The sequence below is a fragment of the Podarcis vaucheri genome, assembly GCF_965113315.1.
Source record: "Podarcis vaucheri genome assembly, chromosome: 6".
Classification (NCBI taxonomy): Eukaryota; Metazoa; Chordata; class Lepidosauria; order Squamata; family Lacertidae; genus Podarcis; species Podarcis vaucheri.
The window spans coordinates 8,293,294-8,305,831 of record NC_138764.1 but is presented as its reverse complement, the minus strand read 5'-3'; the positions used below and the strand labels follow the sequence as shown (position 1 = coordinate 8,305,831).

The 12,538-nt window shown below is 46.4% G+C and overlaps 1 long non-coding RNA gene across 2 annotated transcripts in view; it reads right to left on the bottom strand.

Moving 5' to 3' along the window:
- LOC309535746 overlaps positions 1-12,512 on the bottom strand; it is a 29,870-nt gene extending 17,358 nt beyond the window's left edge. Inside the window, exons 1-2 of one of the 2 annotated variants that reach the window (XR_014221377.1) lie at positions 12,189-12,512; positions 11,163-11,376 (exon numbers count right to left, since the gene is read on the bottom strand). This is a non-coding gene — a long non-coding RNA (uncharacterized lncRNA). Of the gene's footprint in view, positions 1-8,061; positions 8,554-9,225; positions 9,387-11,162; positions 11,377-12,188 lie in introns of those variants that run through there. The other variant, XR_014221378.1, reaches the window with a different exon arrangement.
- Between the last annotated feature and the right edge of the window lie 26 nt (positions 12,513-12,538).

Below are 12,538 nucleotides of genomic sequence, written 5' to 3'. Positions count from 1 at the left end.
GGGGTGGCCACACCGGGTGCAACATCTGGGGGTTAGGGTTAGGGGGCGCAAATCCACGGGTTAGGGGGCGCAAATCCACGGGTTAGGGGGCGCAAATTACTTGCCTTGCCCCGGGTGCTGACAACCCACGCTACGCCACTGGCCTGAACTAATAGGTTGAGCTGGAGAGGTGAAAAGAATCTGTGCTGCAATCCTGGCTTCTGAGCTATGGAGTGCACTTGGTGGCTTTGGATAAATCACCACCTCACAGGGCAAATTACCGTAGATGCTAAAGACATCATAGTGGTTTAGCCCTTTCCCCACCCTGCCAGGGTCCCCATTAGCAGGGGGGAACTTTGATAATACGGTGCCCTATGCTTGGGCAAATTTGGTGACCTCGCCCCGCTAATTATTTCCTATTTTAACAATAATTCCTTTTGGTACAGTTGCTTTTTGTGGATCTTCTCAGTAGGTGCCCACATAAATATAGGATAGTATTATTTTGCGTCCCTTCAACTTGGTGTGCTGTGCAGGAGAACCACCTGTACCTAAATGCGATGCTGGTATTAGGTTCACCCTCCCCAACTGTGATGGCTCTGGAAGCAAAACACAATTTGCAGCCTCTGAGCAGTGGTTTTTATCAGGACTGGCAGGGAAAACAAAAGGCTTAAACATCCTCCCACCCCTAGTCCCAAAACTGCTCGGGCTTCTCTTCGGCTGCCATTTATATAACACAAAAACCTGCATGTCAGTTTACACAGAGTCTAGCTTGGTCCTTAGTGATCATGAACAAGTCGGCAGCTCTTGGGGCCCGACTACAAGTTACACAAAGTTCGGGGTAATTTCCGCAAACATTCCCCTCTCAAGCCCCCACCTTTTGGCAGAGAAAACATACAATGAACCCATATAATTTCCCTGCAGGGGGGAAACCCAATGAAGGATGCTTTTTTATTATTTTTTAAGGAAAAATGACACTCCCTTTCCTCCATTCTGATTGAAGTTCCATCAGTTGCTTTTTGCTTTAAAAAATAACTCTGGAGAAAATTACTGTTCACAACAGTTGTCTAAAATAATAAGAAGCTATGTAGCTTGCAGTGTTGCTGTGAATACAATATAGATTTTTTAAAAAACAAAACAGTGTTTGCCTTGTGCTCACTGCCCCCGGTTCCAAGTGACAGATCAGAAGCTACTTCCAACCATTATAAGGCGTTGTATCCTGTATTTTGTAATGTTTTCCCTCTGGGTTGCCAGAAACAACATTTGCTTTGATGTGTTGGTTTTCCTCTAAAACATCCATCCTTGTGAACCTCACACCTCGCTGGGGATAGAAGCCCCTCCTTACTAAAATGAGGCAAATGGGAATAGCTGTCTGGAGCAAGGCTGCTCTGAGCACTAGCTGACAATAGGAAGATGCTTTCTCCTTTCCCATCGTGCACAACTATCCGACAATTTCTACCGAGCACCCCTTGAGCTTCTGCTGAAGCTCTTTGGTCTGAGGCCTCTTTGTCAGCCTCCACATCCTCAGCAAAGAAAGCAGCACTCTAAGGATTTCCTCAGGAAGGAATTCCTTGTCAGAGCCAAGAAGCTACAAAGACAAGAAGGTCTCACAACAGGAGACAACAAAAGCAACACTAATCTCTTCAAGCACCACAGCGTGCACTCAATCACACATGGCAGCCAGACTCAACCCAACAAGGGCTACGCAAGGTGCCCCAAATGTCAGAATTGGCAGCCACCAGACAAGAATTATTTTACTCATGCCATTGCTATTGGCCACCGTGTTGTGTTATATTGTTCAGCTTGTCTATATTGCAACAAAGGGGTCTGTTTAAGCATCTGTATGCTAACAAAGATCTCAAATGTTATTTGGGACAAGAAGTTAACTTCTGGGACCTCTTCTTCCTGAAAGAACAGCAGAGGCACACACCACCAATCTATTTTGGATAATTACATTAACTGGACTTATAAATAACTGGACATTGACCACCTATGGCTGGCATCGATCTGTTTCAAGAGACAAAGGCGTGTGCCTCCAGGGGTGAAGTCAAACTGCTTGGCTGCAGGAGTTGCATGAAGGAGTTGTACAAGGCACCATCCAACTGCCTTAGGGACTCCACTCCAGATTTGTGTAGGGTTTTACTCCCTAGCCCTTTCTTCTCCACAAGGCAGAAGAGCTTTGGGACCAGAATTTTCCTTCTCCTAGATGGGCTACCTTCCCAAGTTGACAAGCCTCATCTGCCCCTCAGTTCCCTCTACAGCACCTGGAGAATCCACCTTCTTGACTGTTGGACCCACTATTGGTCTTGTCTGCTCAATTCCTAACTCACAAGGTTTGAGACCCATCTGCTCTCTTCACCTGGTTTAGCCAGCCAGTCAAAGCCATTTCCCAGGCTGTGGCTGCTGTTGCATGCTAACAGCTTCTAGGCGCCACAGGTGAGAACTGAGTGCAGGCTGGGGAACAAAGTAGACAAGCTACCCCAGAAGGAGCACAGTATCTCCCCCACCAGAGGTATTACCCCTCCCCTAACACACCACACATTGGCCACCACAACAGTAGACTTACATGCCCTTGTTTTCCCTAACATATCACAGGAGGACAATTGCCTTCACTGTGTGGTATTACAACCGAATTATAGTACACCCAGTAAAAGTCTATAAATTCACATTTATTCAGAACATTTCACAAACACTTTCTATAATAAAAACAAACCCTTTAGGGAAAACGATCATGGAGCTAAACAGAACATGTAGCTTGGTTGACAGAAAATCAGTTAGTTAAAAAAAAACCATACTAAACCAGCAAAAAAGAAAAGTGTCAACTCTTATCTAATTAAAGCTTTAGGCATGCCAACAGGGTGGAACTGGGCACAATACTCAGATTTTTGGGCGGCCGACATAAGCAGGGCTGTGTGTGAGCAACTGCCTCCTTGTTGTCTGTTTCCCTCAGAACTGTAGTCTCCAGGTAGGGAGATGAAAGGATGTCATGACATATTTGCTATGTCTAGAAGAGTTATGTTTCTAGAAGGTGATGCCAAAAAGGGAAGCTCCGGTGAGGCCACAGGCCAAAAATGAGGTTACTCTTGGAAGGAACTACAAACAGCTGCCAGCTGCAGCTGGCACCGAATGGAAGGCAAGGCAGGAAGCCCAGATACGTAGAAAAGAAAGTGCCTTCACGACAGCAGAAGCAGGAACAACAACTGCAAAATAAACCTTAAAGGGCCAAGTGTACTTAGGCTCTTGGCCACATCTCTCTGGCCAGCCAAGACCCATAAAATGGGGGAATACCCAAACAGCACCGATCAGCTAACAGCACATTCTGTTTCATAGTTCTGCATTTGTAAATTTCCATTCCACTGTAAGGAGTCTGGGAGCATGTGTGATTCCTGTGGACACGCTTGTGGCCAAAAGACAAGGGAGGTGTCGGGAAAAGTTTATTACACATTTCTGAGGGAGGATAGTGGGGAGCTCCCTGTCCTTCGTCACTCTTGCCTACAATTCCAGGTTCATGTGCTCTGTTGGGTGAACAGTATACTGTGACAAATGGAACCTACAAAAAATGGCAAACTTGAGAGTTTCAGTCACTAGCCATCATCTATTCCCCCCCCCAAAAAAAACCCATGCCCTTCTGCCAGTTTTCATTTCCTTTTCCTAGCTCTTCATTCAGCTATTTTTTGCAGCTTTTTGCTCCCTTAGGGTCCCCGCCATCAAAAATCTCCCCCCCCCAGCAAACCTTGGGGCTCAATGGTCAAGCTCTTCTTTCTCACTAGGCCTGTTTTTGCTATGTGTCCAGCACAACTCAGCACCTGAGCTCACCAGATGACGATGGCAATATTATGGGAACTAATTTAAGTATCTTTTGAAATCTGTGTCCAAAAATCAGTATCTAAAAATTTATATGCAATTATTATATCAAATGATATAAACTGAAAAGTTTATTGTCAGTCTCATGTGCGGTTGTCAGAATGAACCTTAATGACAGTTTTGTAACATGATGGGCATCTGATATTTTACACAGGAATGTTTTCTTTGGGGGGGTGGAATCAGTAGTGTATTGAAACATTCAATCGTCTTTTACAATATCAATAAAAAAGATCAAATTAATCATTTAAGAAAACTTAGAAATTCAGAAAGCAAAAAAGGTTATCTTTGTTGCTATCACAAAAATATATGGAAGAAAATGAGCTATTTATTAAAGAAATCATGTTCATGAACTGAATTCTATTAATTCACAATTCAGTCTTTGGACTTCATCCACCTAAGTAACAAGATAAGGAGCTGCTGGATTAGCGTGAGGTAACTCACAACGGCTGCTGCTTCAGGGCTGGATAGCTATAACCAAAGCATTTCAGCAAAGTGTACTGTGTGAAGAGCATCCTCTTTGTTTGCTCAAAATGTATAGCCCCCATCAGATCCAAAATTAACCGGGCAGTCCAAAACACGAACCAGAAAAGCAACCCCTCACCAAATGACAGGTGCCACTGCTATAGGTTTCCACTTGGCTGACACTGATGTGAAACGAAGGTGAAGCCTTCTCAGCCTGGTGAGGAGAGGAAGTTTCTGTGGGAGGGGAAATAAGGCCCACAAGCACTGCTTCCTATGCCCTGGTGGGGGTTCACCCGAGACCACCTGTGGAAGCAGGAAACAGAGCCCTCCGTTTGCTGCACGGCAAGGGAATCAGACCAGCTCCTGCATGAAGAGGCTGGGAAAAGAGGAAAGGTGGAGAGACGCAGCCCTTGGAAATTGCATGGCCTGGACTCATCCCACACCCCACAGACTGAGAGCCTTTGCTGGTCAAAATCCTGACCTATCAGTGGGCTCTGCATTCTTGTTTCATCAATTGTCTAGCAGGAAAAAATCATCCACTTTCAGATTTTTCGGCATTTCAGATCCCTAAAACGAAATTTAGGCTTCACTTCTCAGTTTTTGGTGGGATTTAAGCACAGCACTAATGACCCAAGATAAGCAACGATCAGCATAGGACAATACCAAGAAAAAGACCCACTTTTGAAACAATATAGTACATATTTTATTCAGAAAAATGCACACTTTGCTGAAATATGCATGTATAACTGCTCACCACTTTCAGAATTTATCTGTCATTGATTATCTCTTCTGTTGTTTTCCTATCTTTTTTATTGTAAGCTCCCTGGGGGCAGGGGGCTATCTTTGCCTGTGAAACTACCTGCCCCCATGTAGAGTGATGCTGCTGTTTACAACAAACACCTCCGTAGGGCTTACCACTTGCCAGATTCAGATGAAATGGTGGTCTGTGATTTGCCACAAGCCCAGATCAGAGACTGCCAAGTAAGCTCCTCTCTTGGCATATATAGAGGGAGCCTGAAGCCCAAGACCTGTGCGTTCTCATTACACCACAGCACGGCTCGAAATCACTCCTGAAAGCAGCTTCTGTGTGTTAGCGACAAAAACACACTCCCCCTAATCTTTCTGGAGTCTGTGGGCTCAGCCCACATCCTACCCAATGTGAAACATCACCTGTCTTAAGAGGAATGGGAGTCCCAGTCTTCGTGATACTCCCCAAAAAAGGTGGAGGCTGGAGTAGGAATACAAACCATGATCTACAGAAGGTCCGTAGTAGCTTTTGTAGCTTTTCTGAGGCAGAGCTATGGGAAGTAATAATATAATAATAATAATTTATTATTTATACCCCGCCCATCTGGCTGGGTTTCCCCAGCCACTCTGGGCAGCTTCCAACTGAATATTGAAAACAATACAGTGTCAGACATTAAAAACTTCCCTAAACAGGGCCGCCTTCAGTTATCTTTTAAAAGTAAAATAGTTGTTTATTGCCTTGACATCTGCTGGGAGGACGTTTCACAGGGCAGGCGCCACTACCGAAAAGGTAAGTTTGACAAAACAAAAACAAAAAACAACCTCAAGACCCAGTGGAAAAAAGGATGGGTAAAGTGAGCACTTCCGACTGAAGTGTCCACTGTTTCCCACCAGATGTGCTGAGCTGGACGAGCTGAAAGTAAGTGGGGAATGATTCTATGATTCTATGAATTCTGAAAGAAGGAGCTCTGCTCTTTTAAATGGTCACCTCCACACCCTCTTACGTCTTTGGTTTCCAGCTTCAATAAATAGCCACTGTTGACATACACACACTAAAAGCTAAAAAATTGTCTATTTTTAGGAAACCTACTTCTAGCTCACTTTATTTTTAGTATTTAACTGGACTGTTTCTAGGGGGTGGGAGTGGTGGAGGAGGAGGAGGAGGCGGCAATCTTGGAAAATGCTCTAAAAGGAATGCTGTTTGAGGAGAAAGATTTTCCATTACTCAGTTTAATCCCAGTCAATACGTGCAGAGAACCAGAGTGGGAAAATAATGTTGGTATGGACACAGTCCTCCCCACCCCCGGAGTAGTCTTCTTCTGTAGAAACCAGGGGGTGGGGGTGGCTAACTTGTGGTTCTCTAAATCTTATTGGGACTCCAATTCCCATCAGCCCCTGCCAACATGGTCCATTTTCAGAGATGAGCCAATCCTGCCTTAAACAGCCTAGCCTTTCCAGACAATACTCGTGTTTTTAAAAGTGTTTTCGGAGAGTTACGAGGTGTGAAAGACACAACAGAAGGACAATTGTAAGAGAAACGTGTTTGCACAAGCCACAATGTTGGTGTATGGGCTTCATGAATCTGCTCTTCTTTCCACAAGCACGATCTGCATTCAATAAAGTAACAATTCAAAGTGCTAATTTGGCACTGGAGGAGACGTTTAACCTCATTGCCTTTCTTTTCCCCTGGGTCAACCCTACTTCCAAAGCCACAAGATTGGCCCTGCAAAAGAAAAGTTCACCAGCGGCAGGATCACAGGTCCGTGGTGTCTGAAATGAAAGGGATCAACCTGCAGGCTGAAAGACTCCTGTCTGAAATTCTGGTGAGCTGCTGCCAATTAGTGTAGACCAATGGTTCCCAACTAGTAGTCCGTGGCACCATTCATATAACAAAAACTACCATAGAGATATCAACATTTTCAAAAGTCCACCGTACTTAGCTAATTGGAAACCACTTGTGTAGACCATACTGGGCTAGATGAACAATAGTCTGACCTGGTATGAAGTAGCTCTGTACGTTCCTTAGTCCAGAGTCCCCAGTGGGATGCCATGGGCACCATGATACCCTCACACCAAGGCTCCTTGCCTATCCCTATTTTATTTTATGTCTGCTTGGATACAGAGGAATGGTGGGAGGCACCAGCTGGGGAACAACCAAGGGAATAAAGCTCAGAGCCCAGGGATTGGTGGTGGGACGACAATGAGTGGTCAGACTGGGAATAGGAGGTGTCAGAAGCCGAAGAGGTACCAGAGCTTAGGCCTCAGCTGTACAGCTGCAAATAAAAGGTTTTGAATGTGTTGTAAAGTGAATATACAATTGTGGCACTAGACGGTGACTGTGAGCTAAAGCAAATTCAATGCATTTTTCAAAACGATTTAAAAAAACACACATTTTGACATTTTTAATATGTGTGTAAATTCCACCTTAGTGAGCTGGGAGAGTCTGTAGCGGAGAAAAGATCGGAAGCAGAAGCAGGAGAGTGGGAGGAGGCAGGCCAAGAGGCAAAAATGAGTTAGGCTGCTGAAGAAGCAAGGGTGTCTCCCCCTCCTGCTGTCACAAAATTCCCTCTACCTTGGTCTCCCAGGACCAGGAGAGGCATTAAGTGGGAGAAGCAAAGGTGGGCACACTGGCACTGTCTCAGATTGCTTGGGTAAAGCCCTGAGAGACTGAGACTTAAGCGGCAGTGGGAAGGAAGGAGCCTTCAGTCTCCATAACTGCCTCGTAGGCACAAGACCTACTCCTGACATATTATTACTTTTTGGTTTTATGTTTTTAAGAGGAGTAGATGTTTGCCTGGATATGCGGATGGGGGCAATTCTGAGAGGCAGTGTCTTTAGTAAGTCAACACAGTGATAAATAAGAACTCTCTCTTAGCAAAAGAACAAGGGTTACAATGCACTCGACAGTAACAAGGAAGGAAACCACCAGCAAGGTGCACTGTTAAAACCACTTCCTCTTCTCCTATAGAGAACAAGAACGAGGTTTCAGTATTCTTCATATACTGTCCTTACTGCTTTCTCACACGTCCTTCCGTTCCCCAGCTTCCTGTTCCCTCAGTCTTTCCTCTCCCCCAATGTTGCACTGTGGTTTAGTGATGCACCACTTTGGAGCCTCAAAGCAGTGAGCATCATTTTGATAAAAAAGAAAGATACAGCAAAGGTAAATACCATCAAGTCCATCGAAACCATCTAAAGTAGCAAAATCACTAAACACCCACCCTTCAGGCCAGACAGGCATTTATGAGCCACATCCGTACACTTAGCATGGAAGCAGCTGATCAGCATTCCACCCATCACTTGGAAGCCTGGTTAACTTGCATCCCTCCCACCCTGGGGCTCCAATCTCTCACCTAAGAGTGTCCATCTTTCCATCCAGCTTCTGTTTGTCAGCCAACCCTTCTTACAACCATCCTGCTCTGTGCTTTTTGTCTTTCATCTCCCTTATTTCCCAGGAAGTCGTCTTCCTACTCATCTTTCTGGCCCAAAGTTTCTGGGCCTCCCTACCTTCATACTGAGGGGCTCATCTTCCAGCATCATAACTTCTATATGCCTTTTGTCTTTGTCCATGGAGTTTTCTTGGCAGGGATACTGGAGTGGCTTGCCGGTTCCTGCTCCAGGTGGATCACGTTTGGTCAAAACTCTCCACTATGACCTGTCCATCTTGGGTGGCCCTGCACGGCATAGCTCATAGCTTCTCTGAGTTATTCAAGCCCCTTCGCCACGGCAAGGCAGTGATCCATGAAGCGACCATGACGGGATCCATGAGCTGGACCATAAAGAAGGCTGATCGCCGAAGAATTGATGCTTTTGAATTATGGTGCTGGAGGAGACTCTTGAGAGTCCCATGGACTGCAAGAAGATCAAACACATCCATTCTGAAGGAAATCAGCCCTGAGTGCTCACTGGAAGGACAGATCGTGAAGCTGAGGCTCCAGTACTTTGGCCACCACATGAGAAGAGAAGACTCCCTGGAAAAGACCCTGATGTTGGGAAAGATGGAGGGCACAAGGAGAAGGGGACTACGGAGGACGAGATGGTGGGACAGTGTTCTCAAAGCTACCAGCATGAGTTTGACCAAACTGCGGGAGGCAGTGGAAGACAGGAGTGCCTGGCTTGCTCTGGTCCAGGGGGTCATGAAGAGTCGGACACGACTAAACGACTAAACAACAACAACACCTTCATACTGTTTTCTCCTACCATGGACACATTCACTTTGGGGAGTCTTGCACTTTTCAACAGGCCCTAGTGGAGAGTGTGGCTTCAGGAGGATTGGCTACAGATGTTTTTGTCTTCAAAGAAATGTTGCAAAAATCAATCACGTCCACATATCCCGCCCAGAAATGTCTATAATCCTGTGGCCTGCCTCAAGCATTTATGCATATCACAGGACCAAGGTGTTAAACCCTGTTCCCAGATTGCCCACCTTTTTAAAAGTTTAAAAGCAGTCCTACAGGGATGGGGGGGTGAGTCTGATTGGGACCACAGCAATGGTGGAAGGAGGGAGACCAAGGGAGACCATCTTCTGACTTGATCCACCCAAAGCTGCAATGTGGCAAATAACCCCCAGAAAGGGTTAAAATGGGGGGAAGCATTAAACAAACCTTCTACCAGTATCGCAATCATAATCAAATTGCCTCTCCCTCTGTTACTGCTTTTAATATTTTACAAAAGCAACTCACATCTAGTTTGGCTTTGAGTGTCTATGAACTGTCAGCACCAGAAATTTATACATTGAATAAGTAAGTTATTTATATGCCCAGAAGTTTTTCATCTACTTATAACCAACCCTGTCCTTAAATAATAAATTGCCATGCTCACAGCCATAGCTGCTAAATGGAGATTTTTTCCCCCCCTAGGATGACTTAAGTATGAGAAGGCAGATAGAAATCTGGAAAATCCCCCTTGGAGCCAGGTAGAGTCACGGGTGCCCAGAGCTGGGTGACTCAGGTGGGTGGAGTCCAGAGCCCAACCATTGTGGGCAAGGAGAGCAGGGAGATCTTCAGACAGCAGTGGCTTAAAAAAAACAACAACCCAGAAACATTCCATTTCTAAATACAAGCTCTCTTTGTTTACACGGAAGCTATCATGTCACAAGCTCAAAAGCCTGTTTTTCACAAAAACAATTTTTTTTGTGACGTGCATTCACTGGCCCCTCCTGGCTATTGAGCTGAAGATGACCAGACACAAAGCAAAGGGTTCCTGTGACTTTAAACAAGGAAGAAATGTCAGCTTTGCTCCCTACCCTAACACCTGCAAAAGTTCAGAATCTTGTACAGCTGTTAAAAGAAAACAAGCCCTGTTCTCTTTTACATCTCCTCCCACCAGCTGAAACCAAAGTTAAATTAAGCCACAGCTCCTCAGTCACCCATCCATACCCACAAGAAAACTTTAGACCTACAGGAATGGCAAAGGAGCATGCTTTCTCTAGCATAGGCCTGCACAGCTTTGGCTCACCAAGCCAAATACAGCCCACCAGACAAACAACTCCAGCTTTTGCTCTCTGCCGGGGACTATTTAAAAAGGCCACTTATTGGCCACATGACAGGCAGTCTTCCTCTTGCTTGGCTCTTGAGTTGTGCAGACCTGCTCTAGTGCAATGCACAGGCGAGGACATTCAGCCAAGTCTGTGATCCAGGGAAAATGTTTTGGGGGGTTTTTTGCTCAAGGATCACATTCCCTTCTGACCAGCGTTTAGGAGGCTTCATGTCACTGGCGGGCAAGGCCTAAAACAAAAGTGGGCAGAAAGAGTCAAATGTAAATTTTAGCCTTTGTACAGTATGCTAAGCTTCTTCACACTCAATCATCTGTTTCCATGCAAGCAAGAAAGAGGCACTATCAAAGTTCAAGCTGACATTCCAGCAGGGCGAAAACATTCAAGGAGGGTGCAAAGCAAGGGCAAGTGAAGGGTGTGGCTTGAAAGGATGTGTTGCCTGGAGAAGAGTCCTGAGCGCCAGCTAGAGAGAAGCCTGGAGGGCTGCATTTGCCCCCCACACCAGGTCTATGGTTCCCCATCTTTGCTAAAACCCGACACAAATTTACATGGCGGTAATAAGCCCTGTTAAAAGAGCATGCATACAATCAGCTGGTTTGGCTATAGTCCTATGCAGACTTACTCAGGAGCAACTCCTGTTGAAACTCATCCAGGCTGTCAGTGTCTATGAGCAATGATGGTAGTGTTCAGCTAGTTGGTGGGAATCACAGGAAGCAAGAGGGCTGCTGTGTTCATGTCCTCGCTTGCAGGATTCCAACAGGTTGGCCACTGTGAGAACAGAGGTGGGCCTTCAGCCTGACCTGGAAGGGCTCTTCAGATTTGGACTGTGATATGCACTGGTGAAAAGACCATGTTCCTGTAGTGGGGTGGGGGGAGTTTGGACTTGATATCCCACCTTTCACTCCCCTTAAGGAGTCTCAAAGCGGCTAACATTCTCCTTTCCCTTCCTCCCCCACAACAAACACTCTGTGAGGTGAGTGGGGCTGAGAGACTTCAGAGAAGTGTGACTGGCCCAAGGTCACCCAGCAGCTGCATGTGGAGGAGCGGAGACGCAAACCCGGTTCCCCAGATTACAAGTCTATTGCTCTTAGCCCCTATACCAGGGGTCTGCAACCTTTAAGACAAAAAGAGCCACTTGGACCCGTTTCCGAAGAAAAAACGACAACTGGGAGCCGCAAAACCATTGCAACATTTAAAACAAATATATCTCCGGAGCCACGATCTGACAGCGGGCGGGAAGGTGACGTCGGGAAGGTGCGTGACTAACGCACGCACCTCCCCCATGCGACGTCACAGCCAGTACAGCGCCCGCCACAGTGAGGAGTGTCGGGGCGCACAATGCGCTTCCTCCCCTTGCTAGTATCCGCCCCGGAGCCGCAGCAAAGATGTAAAAGAGCCACATGCGGCTCCGGAGCCGCGGGTTGCAGACCCCTGCCCTAGACCATGCAACTACACCACTACACCATGGCGTGAGTGCCAAACCCCATGAAAATCACACTTTGACTCACTGATTGTCTAAAAAAAGAAAGAAATTTCATAACAGGAAATTGAGATAAAGGAGGGAGAGGAAGTAGGTACTTTTCTTTTTTAAAAAAAGTCCTTACTGAGGTCACAGTTTCAATGCCCTTTCTGTCCTTCCACTTCATACCTGCTGTGTAAGTGGAGGAAAGCCAGAGTGGGACTGATCCGCTCCTGTTTTTCCGATGATCCTCTTTGGGAGGGCAGTGAGGGGAAGGGTAGTTTGGAGGAAACTAGGACAAGTCAGGAGTGGGGCTCGTGGATATGGTTAGGTGCCCCTCAACCGCCCACCCGTCATAATCTGAGCCCTGGGCAGCCGGCGTGTAGGGTGAAAGTTCCTGGACCGAAAAGCAACATGCTTTTCGAGCAGGGGACGCGCAGCAATTCACGGTGAAGGTGGAAGGATCTGGGCTCCCGACGACCGCCTGCCCGGCCGGCGCCAAAGGGAGGGGAAAGCGCGAGAGAAAGCGGCGCCCCCGG